Source organism: Petromyzon marinus, unplaced genomic scaffold (assembly GCF_048934315.1).
Source record: "Petromyzon marinus isolate PM22_M1 ecotype Great Lakes invasive population unplaced genomic scaffold, UKy_Petmar_22M1.pri1.0 PM_G_Scaffold_11, whole genome shotgun sequence".
Lineage (NCBI taxonomy): Eukaryota > Metazoa > Chordata > Hyperoartia > Petromyzontiformes > Petromyzontidae > Petromyzon > Petromyzon marinus.
In genome coordinates this window covers 3,540,854-3,551,751 of record NW_027422662.1, presented here as the reverse complement: position 1 = coordinate 3,551,751, position 10,898 = coordinate 3,540,854, and the positions used below count along the sequence as shown (strand labels likewise).

Here is a 10,898-nt window from a genome sequence, read left to right as displayed (position 1 = left end):
GTGATGTCAGCAGGTGTCACCCTGTCATGTCACCAGGTGTCACCCTGTGATGTCAGCAGGTGTCACCCTGTGATGTCAGCAGGTGTCACCCTGTGATGTCAGCAGGTGTCACCCTGTGATGTCAGCAGGTGTCACCCTGTGATGTCAGCAGGTGTCACCCTGTGATGTCAGCAGGTGTCACCCTGTGATGTCAGCAGGTGTCACCCTGTGATGTCAGCAGGTGTCACCCTGTGATGTCAGCAGGTGTCACCCTGTCATTACACTTCAATGAAAACCGACAACAGAATCCTTGAAGAAAAAAACTCATTCAGGTGTTTGACATGTCGACGCCATTTCGTTTTGAAAATGTACGGGAGAAAAATATATTTTGTTCACGTCGCATTCTGATGTCAGAACATTTGATTGTTTATCAAATTGAAAAACCCCTGAACAACTTTGCTGCACACGGAGATGTCCGTGCACCGCCTCGTTTCCACGGCCTCTATCCCGGTGCCATCTGTATTTCAGTTCTGTTCCTTCACCTGAAGAAGGCTACTTGCGTTGTGGCCGAAACGTCGTGATTTTTGTTGTTTTATCTTTTTACTTACGTGGTGACTTTACCGAATAGAACCAAAGAGTACACATAGAGCTGTTAAGAGTTTGATGTTTTATTGATTTTCAGTTTAGATGTTTTTTTCCGGTAATGTTTCTGTTGTTTATCTTTCAGTGGAAATAAAGTCCTAAAAAGTCTCTCTCCACTCTCTCTCTCTCTCCACTCTCTCTCTCCACTCTCTCTCCACTCTCTACTCTCTCTCTCCACTCTCTCTCCACTATCCCTCTCTCTCCACTCTCTCCACTCTCTCTCTCTCCACTCTCTCTCCACTCTCTCTCTCCACTCTCTCTCTCTCCACTCTCTCTCTCCACTCTCCACTCTCTCTCTCTCCACTCTCTCTCTCCACACTCTCTCTCTCCACTCTCTCCACTCTCTCTCTCCACTCTCTCTCTCCACTCTCTCTCTCTCCACTCTCTCCACTCTCTCTCTCTCCACACTCTCTCTCTCCACTCTCTCCACTCTCGCCACTCTCTCTCCACTCTCTCTCTCCACTCTCTCTCTCTCCACTCTCTCTCTCTCCACTCTCTCTCTCCACACTCTCTCTCTCTCCACTCTCTCTCCACTCTCTCTCTCCAACCTCTCTCTCTCCACTCTCTCTCTCCACTCTCTCTCCACTCTCTCTCCACACTCTCTCTCTCCACTCTCTCTCTCTCCACTCTCTCTCTCCAACCTCTCTCTCTCCACTCTCTCTCTCTCTCTCCACTGTCTCTCTCTCCACTCGCTCTCCACTCTCTCTCTCTCCACTCTCTCTCTACTCTCTCTCTCTCTCTCCACTCTCTCGGCCGAGTCTCTGCCACTTGTGGTTCTGAGTGTCGCACGCTTGGGATCCTTCTCGCCCTCCTCTGCGGTTCTGTGTGTGACCGATGACGTGTGTGGAGAGCTGAAGGGTAGCGGTCAGCGCTACGCTGCCCCACGATCCTGGCGACCCAAGTTCGATTCCCACTCACGTCCAACACCGGTGACGATTATCTGAACCGGTCCAGGGCCTCCCCTAGGTCGACTCCGCCTCAAATGAGTACCTGGTGCGGTGTGTAAACATCGCCACTGGGGAGACAAAGGCGGTCGGGCGTGGCGTTGGCCACCCACCCCCTCGTGTGCCATGCCGGCCTTCATAGGTGCTGCTCGCTAACCGCACTTGCCCCTACAGTCTGTTAAGGCTACACGGGGGATCTTTGTCTGTGTGCGGCACGGTGAGTGTGTGTAGCGAGTGTCTCTGCTGGGCGTATCAGAAGGCAACGAAAATAAGGACAACTTGGTAGTCACACAGACACAGTGACACACACGCGCAGAGACACACACACACATGCAGAGACACATAGACATACACACGCAGAGACAGACACACACATGCAGAGACACATAGACATACACACACAGAGACAGACACACATACGCAGAGACAGACACACACATGCAGAGACACAGACATACACACGCAGAGACAGACACATACGCAGAGACACATAGACACACACACGCAGAGACAGACACACATGCAGAGACACATAGACACACACGCGCAGAGACAGACACACATGCAGAGACACAGACATACACACGCAGAGACAGACACATACGCAGAGACACAGACACACACACGCAGAGACAGACACACATGCAGAGACACATAGACATACATAAGCAGAGACAGACACACACACAGAGACACATAGACACACACACGCAGAGACAGACACACACACGCAGAGACAGACACACGTAGACACACACGCAGAGACACAGACACCCGCAGACACATAAACACACACGCAGACACATAGACACACACACGCAGACACATAGACACACACGCAGAAACAGACACACAGACACACAGAGACACACAGACACACACGTAAAGACAGACACACATAGACACGCACGCAGAGACACAAAAACACGCAGAGGCACATAGACAGACACGCACACACCGATACAGACACACACACAGACACATGCAGAGACACAGACACACACCGATACAGACACACAGTCACACACAACAACAACAACCGCCATTCGCCACTAAGTGGCGGTGACGTCACCATGACCCTTGTGCCAGGCCATGTGCACCTTGAGGCCACGTGAAGTGTCGAACGCCCGTGGGCAGGAGGTCACGGGGCAGACCCAGGTGCCACGTGTCGACTGACTAAGATGCCTGAGATGACTGGCTGGTGCACCACCTGTGCCCCCTACTGTGCCAATCTGCTGTGCTTTAGCCACCCGGCGCTCCGCTCGAGACAGACAACAACAACAACAACCGCCATTCGCCACTAAGTGGCAGTGACGTCACCACGACGCTTGTGCCAGGCTATGTGCACCCTGAGGCCACGTGAAGTGTCGAACGCCCGCTGGCAGGAGGTCACGGGGCAGACCCAGGTGCCACGGGTCGACTGAGATGACTGGCTGATGCACCACCTGTGCCCCCTACTGTGCCAACCTGCTGTGCTTTAGCCACCCGGCGCTCCGCTCGTTGTTGTGAGCGTCGCTCCTCCGCCCTCCGTTGTTGTTGGAGGGCGACTACCTCCAACTGCCCAGTAGCATCCTTCACGAGCCTCCTCCACAGAGGCCGATCTTGACACCGCTGGTACCAGTCATCGGCAAGTCCACTCAGCTCTACGTCCTCCTGTACCACATCACTCCATCTCTTCTCTAGCCCGTGCCACGCCCGCTTTGCCCCCTCAATCCGGCTGAACAAAAGCTGTTTCGGCATGCGGTGGCTGGGCATGCGGGCTACATGACCCAGGCATCGCTGCCTTGCCCGCCGGAGGAGCTCACCGATGGGACCTTGCCCAGATCTTTCAAGGATTTGTGAGCTCCTCACACAATCCAGTCTGGTTAAACCCAGGATGGATCGTAGGCAGGCCAGCCTAAATGTTTTTAACCGGCGAAGATGTTCCATTGGGGGTGTCCACGTTTCGCAAGCGTAGAGAAGGGAGGGAATGACCGTGACCGAGAAGACCTGAAGCTTAGTGCGGAGCGACAGACCAGGTAGCTTCCACACAGCGTTACGCAACCGATGAAAAGATATTGCTGCTCAACTGATTCGGAGTGAGACCTCTGCTGTTAAACTGGAGCCAGTCATAAGCACACTGCCCAGGTATGGGAAACTCTCCACTCTCTCCACAACTGCCCTATCACCGATCGGGAGTTGTGGGGGTGGAGTGTCCGATGGTACAAAATACCCAGGCAGGTGCTTAGTTTTGGTGGGGCTGATGGTAAGGCCCCACCTCTTAGTGGCACGCTCCAGTCTCAGCAGCAGCGTCTCCAACTCCTCCTCTGACTGAGCAGCTATTACCAAATCATCAGCATACATAACGTGGTTGAGCAATAGGGAGCCATCCCTTGACCGCACCCGGGCATCGATCAGCCTCCCATTATATCTGTACCATATGGAGATTCCCCCGGTACAGCTATTGAAGGCTTCACGAACTACGTGGTCAAAATAGATGTTAAATAATGTGGGAGCCAGAGGACATCCCTGTCGCACCCCAAGTTGTACAGGGAATGGCTCTGACTCCCGGTCACGTAGTTTTACCCGGGCCCGCGCACCATCATGAAGGTCCTTAATAATCGTGAGCAGAGGGTCAGGTACTCCAAAAGCACGAAGAACGACCCAGAGCCCAGGCCTACTGATGGTATCATAGGCCTTGACCAGGCCAATAAAGCAGAGATGTAGGTCTTGTTGGAATTCCCTACACCTCTGCTGTAGCAGACGGACAGAAAATATGGCATCTGTGCAGGACCGCCCTATCCTGAAACCGCATTGGGGCTCTGCAAGCCTCTCCTCAGCGTGCCTGGCAATGCGATGCTGAATAATCCTTGCCAGGACCTTTCCCGGCACACTGAGGAGTGAGATGCCCCTGTAGTTGTTACAGTCTGTGCGGTCCCCCTTCTTAAAAAGAGACAGACACACACAGACACACAAACACGCAGAGACACATAGACACACACGCACACACCAATAGACACACACAGACCCACGCAGAGACAAAGACATACCGATACAGACACACACCGAAACAGACACATAGACACACGCAGAGACACAGACACACAGACACACGCAGAGACACGCACACACCGATACAGACACACAGACACAAACACGTAAACACACACAGACACACACATAGACACACGCAGAGACAGGCGTGTGTTTGTCGGGATGAGTAAAACAAAGCGTTGTTGTTGTTGTGTTTGGTGTTGTTGGGGGAGTTTTTGGTGTTTTGACTTTGGGAGCTCATTGATGAGAGATGTAAAAAATCTCTAATAAATACATCAGTCAGTGGGTTCATAATGGCCGTGTCAGAGACACTGACACCCTGGGTTCAAGCCCTGGGTCTGGGTGTCTCTCTCAGTGGGTTCATAATGGCCGTGTCAGAGACACTGACACCCTGGGTTCAAGCCCTGGGTCTGGGTGTCTCTCAGTGGGTTCATAATGGCCGTGTCAGAGACACTGACACCCTGGGTTCAAGCCCTGGGTCTGGGTGTCTCTCTCTCAGTGGGTTCATAATGGCCGTGTCAGAGACACTGAGACCCTGGGTTCAAGCCCTGGGTCTGGGTGTCTCTCTCAGTGGGTTCATAATGGCCGTGTCAGAGACACTGAGACCCTGGGTTCAAGCCCTGGGTCTGGGTGGCTCTCTCTCAGTGGGTTCATAATGGCCATGTCAGAGACACTGACACCCTGGGTTCAAGCCCTGGGTCTGGGTGTCTCTCTCAGTGGGTTCATAATGGCCGTGTCAGAGACACTGACACCCTGGGTTCAAGCCCTGGGTCTGGGTGTCACTCTCTCATGTGGGTTCATAATGGCCGTATCAGAGACACTGAGACCCTGGGTTCAAGCCCTGGTTCTGGGTGTCTCTCTCTCTCAGTGGGTTCAATATGGCCGTGTCAGAGACACTGAGACCGTGGGTTCAAGCCCTGGGTCTGGGTGTCTCTCTCTCAGTGGGTTCATAATGGCCGTGTCAGAGACACTGAGACCCTGGGTTCAAGCCGTGGGTCTGGGTGTCTCTCTGAGTGGGTTCATAATGGCCGTGTCAGAGACACTGAGACCCTGGGTTCAAGCCCTGGGTCTGGGTGTCTCTCTCTCTCAGTGGGTTCATAATGGCCGTGTCAGAGACACTGACACCCTGGGTTCAAGCCCTGGGTCTGGGTGTCTCTCTCTCAGTGGGTTCATAACGGCCGTGTCATTGACACTGACACCCTGGGTTCAAGCCCTGGGTCTGGGTGTCTCTCTCTCAGTGGGTTCATAACGGCCGTGTCAGAGACACTGACACCCTGGGTTCAAGCCCTGGGTCTGGGTGTCTCTCTCTCTCAGTGGGTTCATAATGGCCATGTCAGAGACACTGAGACCCTGGGTTCAAGCCCTGGGTCTGGGTGTCTCTCTCTCAGTGGGTTCATAATGGCCATGTCGGAGACACTGAGAGTCTGGGTTCTAGCCCTGGGTCTGGGTGTCTCTCTCTCAGTGGGTTCATAATGGCCGTGTCAGAGACACTGAGACCCTGGGTTCAAGCCCTGGGTCTGGGTGTCTCTCTCTCTCAGTGGGTTCATAACGGCCGTATCAGAGACACTGAGACCCTGGGTTCAAGCCCTGGGTCTGGGTGTCTCTCTCTCAGTAGGGTTCATAATGGCTGTGTCAGAGACACTGAGACCCTGAGGTAAAGCCCTGGGTCTGGGTGTCTCTCTCTCTCAGTGGGTTCATAATGGCCGTGTCGGAGACACTGAGAGTCTGGGTTCTAGCCCTGGGTCTGGGTGTTTCTCTCTCTCAGTGGGTGCATAATGGCCGTGTCAGAGGCACTGACATCCTGGGTTCAAGCCCTGGGTCTGGGTGTCTCTCTCTCTCAGTGGGTTCATAACGGCCGTGTCAGAGACAATGACACCCTGGGTTCAAGCCCTGGGTCTGGGTGTCTCTCTCAGTGGGGTCATAATGGCCGTGTCAGAGACACTGAGACCCTGGGTTCAAGCCCTGGGTCTGGGTGTCTCTCTCAGTGGGTTCATAATGGCCGTGTCAGAGACACTGACACCCTGGGTTCAAGCCCTGGGTCTGGGTGTCTCTCTCAGTGGGTTGATAATGGCCGTGTCAGAGACACTGAGACCCTGGGTTCAAGCCCTGGGTCTGGGTGTCTCTCTCTCAGTGGGTTCATAATGGCCGTGTCAGAGACACTGAGACCCTGGGTTCAAGCCCTGGGTCTGGGTGTCTCTCTCAGTGGGGTCATAATGGCCGTGTCAGAGACACTGAGACCCTGGGTTCAAGCCCTGGGTCTGGGTGTTGTGGGTTCCATGCCGACCCTAATGCCCGCTGCTGCTGCTGCTGTATAGACTTTGTCTCTGTCCCTTTTGTCGCGTGGATTTTTTTCCAGGCCCTCTGGTTTTCCCCTCCACATTTGAGAAACGTGAGTTGTCGAGTATTTGTCAACTGCTCTAAAGGTCCACGTGATGATGACGACGACGATGATAATAAACTGAATTGCTAGAGCTATCATTTGTAACGGTCAGGTCAAGGCCTTCTGAAAGAGCTACGCCGCATCTCAACGAGGGCCTTACCCGGTAAAAAATAAAACGTTTCGTTTTTAGTTCAAGTCCCGTGCACAACATCACGCATCCACCTGTAAAGAGGAGGAGGAGGAGTTCCAGCCCAGGTAAGTGAACTCGCCACCTTTATTATCGTCACCACCAGCACCACCACTACCGCGATTTCTCCAGCAAACAACGAAACAGCTGCCAGGCCCCCTTCAGTCTGGGGGCAGGCAGGCAGGGAGAGAGGGGACGAGGTCACGACAGCCCACGTGACCCACAACCAACGCTGGGGCACGTGGCGACGTCAAATAGAACCGTGACGCACAAAGCGCCCCCACCCCCCACCCCCCTGGGTGGGGGCGAGTCGAACGGACGACGATTCTCTGTCGACTCTCTCGGATCGTTCTGGAAGATTCATCGTGGAATGCGCCCCAACAACGCACGCACAGCCTCACCACCACCACCCACCACCACCCACCGGGCCATCGATAAAGTTGTGCGAGTCTGGTGAGTCTTTGGGTCTCTGTGTGGTGAGTCTGTGGGTCTCTGTGTGATGAGTCTATGGGTCTCTGTGTGGTGAGTCTGTGGGTCTCTGTGTGGTGAGTCTGTGGGTCTCTGTGTGGTGAGTCTATGGGTCTCTGTGTGTGGTGAGTCTATGGGTCTCTGCGTGGTGAGTCTGGGTCTCTGTGTGGTGAGTCTATGGGTCTCTGTGTGGTGAGTCTATGGGTCTCCGTGTGATGAGTCTGTGGGTCTCTGTGTGGTGAGTCTATGGGTCTCTGTGTGATGAGTCTATGGGTCTCTGTGTGAGTCTATGGGTCTCCGTGTGATGAGTTTGTGGGTCTCTGTGTGGTGAGTCTATGGGTCTCTGTGTGATGAGTCTATGGGTCTCTGTGTGAGTCTATGGGTCTCTGTGTGGTGAGTCTGTGGGTCTCTGTGTGATGAGTCTATGGGTCTCTGTGTGATGAGTTTATGGATCTCTGTGTGATGAGTCTATGGGTCTCTGTGTGATGAGTCTATGGGTCAAACTCAGAAATATACAGCGGCGGCAGGCATCGTCAGGGGTCGGGATGGAACCCACGACCTCCCGCGTGCCAGGCGAGGTGGTCGGCATCTCCTAGCCACCGCGCGGTGTGATTGGTGTGGCGACGACTTGGGGAGCGGCTTTCATCCGGCGGTGTCAACCGGGGGCGGGGACGAGGTCCTAAAGTTCCGATTTCTGCTCCACCGCGGTGGTGGCGGCGGCGGTGGCAGCGGCGGTGGCGGCGGTGGTGTCGGTGGTGGTGGCGGCAGCGGCGGTGGCTACCTGCACTCGGCAGAGACAATATCAGGCTTCGGGACCAGGCCTGGAGCGTTCCCCCCTCGCTCGTTCGCCGGGGAACGAGAAGATCACGCAGGGTGGGGAGAAAAACTCACAAGGCACAGAACTCGAAACAACGGCCAGCAGCAGCATCATCATCATCAGGCCCGATGATGATGATGATGATGCCGGTGGTGGTCGTAATTAGGGGTGAGGTGTCACCAGGTACTTGAATTGTGAAGGTTGTCGTGGGTTTACTTTACAACACACTACCGGTTCGTACTGAACAAGCATACTACACTGTACACTACACACCACACTGTACACTACACTACACACAACACTGTACAGTACACTGCACTGTCCACTACACTATACACTACACTGTACAGTACACTATAAACTAGTAACTAATTGGCACGTTTTGTTTACGTGACACTAAACCTGACTAATTGGCTGCGTCAGGTGGTGGCGGGTTTTACGACACAGCGTTTATATATTGACGCCACTTAACACAAAAACAAATTCGACTTTGGACACAACGGGAATATTGTGTTCATGTAGCAGCAGGAGGAGGAGGAATCCACAAATGTACGGTCGGGGGTACGGGGGTCAGAACGTTACAACAGCAAACACAACATGCAAACACGACACGCAGACACGACACGCTAACACGTCACGCAAACATGACAAGCAGACACGACACGCAGACACGACACGCAGACACGACACGCTAACACGTCACGCAGACACGACACGCAGACACGACACGCTAACATGTCACGCTGACACGACACGCAGACACGACACGCTAACACGTCACGCTAACACGACACGCAGACACGACACGCAGACACGTCACGCAAACACGACACGCAAACACGACACGCGCCGTCGGCACATGCCAGGTATAGCAAAGGTTAACAAATCAATAAAAATAAATATATAGACACAAATATTTTGTGTATCTTACCGGGTAAGCCCCCCGCTGTGCTACTACGTCACTTGTTTAGTAGAAGCTACACCGGCTACCACAAGTGACAGCTCAACTCAGTGGCTTATCGTCATCATCGTCATCATTATCGTCATCATCGTCATCATAGTCATTATCATCGTCGTCATCATCATCGTTATCATCGTCGTCATCATCATCGTTATCGTCATCATCATCATCATCGTCATCGTTGTCATCGTCATCATCATCGTCATCATCGTTGTCATCGTCGTCATCATCATTATCATCGTCGTCATCATCATCATCATCGTCATCATCATCGTCGGGTGGCAAATATAGAGCAGCAGCCAAATGGCTCTGAATGCGTAGAGACGCAGGAAGTGTCAGGGTCGGGATAAGACCCACGACCTCCTGCGTACCAGGCGAGGTAATAATACGGTTTTTCCCCTTTTTGGTACTGGCAAAGGAGGTCTAATGATGTAGATGATCCAGGCGAGGTAGTTAACATCTCATAGCCACCGTGATGACGATGATGATGATGAGGGAGACACCGCAAACTCCAAATACACAGGTGTCAGGGGCGGGGAAGTAGCCCACGCCCTCCTGTGGACCAAGCGAGGCAGTCCACATCTCAGCCATTGTGATGCTGATGATGATTATGAGAGACACCGCAAACTCTAAATATACAGCAGCAGCAGGCGTCGTCAGGGTCTGGATCCAACCCACGCCCTCCCGTGTACCAAGCGAGGCAGTCCACATCTACGTAGCCACCGCAACGCCACCGCCGCTCACCGGGACGCTCGCCGGCGTTCCGTCTGCCCCGCACGGTGCACATCAGCAAGGGGAGCAGCACCAGCACCGTCAGCACCGTCATGGCCACCGTCAAGCTGATGGGGTAGATACTGCTGCCGCTGGCGGGGAGCGTCGCCTCGTCTCCCGTAGACACCGCGGACGAGGGTGGGGAGGAGCGGGAGGTGGATGGGGTGGTGGTGATGGTGGTGGTGGCGGCGGTGGTGGTGGTGGCATTGGTGGTGGTGGCGGTGGTGGCGGCGGTGGCGGCGGTGGTGGTGGTGGCGGTGGTGGTGGTGGTGGTGGCTACGGGATTGGGGACACACGAGGAGATTCGGTGAGACGCGGGGAGATAACGGGGAGATACGGGTAGACATGGGGAAGCAGAGACACGAGGAAACAGAGAGACACAGTGAGACAGATACAGACAGACAGAGAAACAGACAGAGAGACTGACAGAGAGACAGACAGAGACACACAGACAGAGTGGGATGCTGAGCAGTGTTGTTGGATGAGGTTAGTGAGGAGGAGGTTTTGGTCTTAATCACTTCTCTGTGTATGTGTGTGTCTGTCTGTGTGTGTGTCTGTATGCTGGGCTGGCTGAGTCATGTAGCCCGCATGCCCAGCCACCGCATGCCGAAACAGCTTTTGTTCGGCCGGATCGAGTGGGCTGAACGGGCGCGGCATGGACTGGAGAAGAGATGGAGTGATGTGGTACAGAAGGACGTGGAGCTGAGTGGACTTGC

At 54.1% G+C, this 10,898-nt stretch overlaps 1 long non-coding RNA gene across 1 annotated transcript; it reads right to left on the bottom strand.

Moving 5' to 3' along the window:
- Positions 1-7,234: 7,234 nt before the first annotated feature.
- Positions 7,235-10,449, bottom strand: LOC142908934 (uncharacterized). Its single transcript, XR_012932035.1, has 2 exons — positions 10,156-10,449; positions 7,235-8,414 (listed from the first exon to the last, which is right to left on the bottom strand). It is a non-coding gene; the product is annotated as an uncharacterized LOC142908934 (long non-coding RNA).
- Positions 10,450-10,898: the final 449 nt, after the last annotated feature.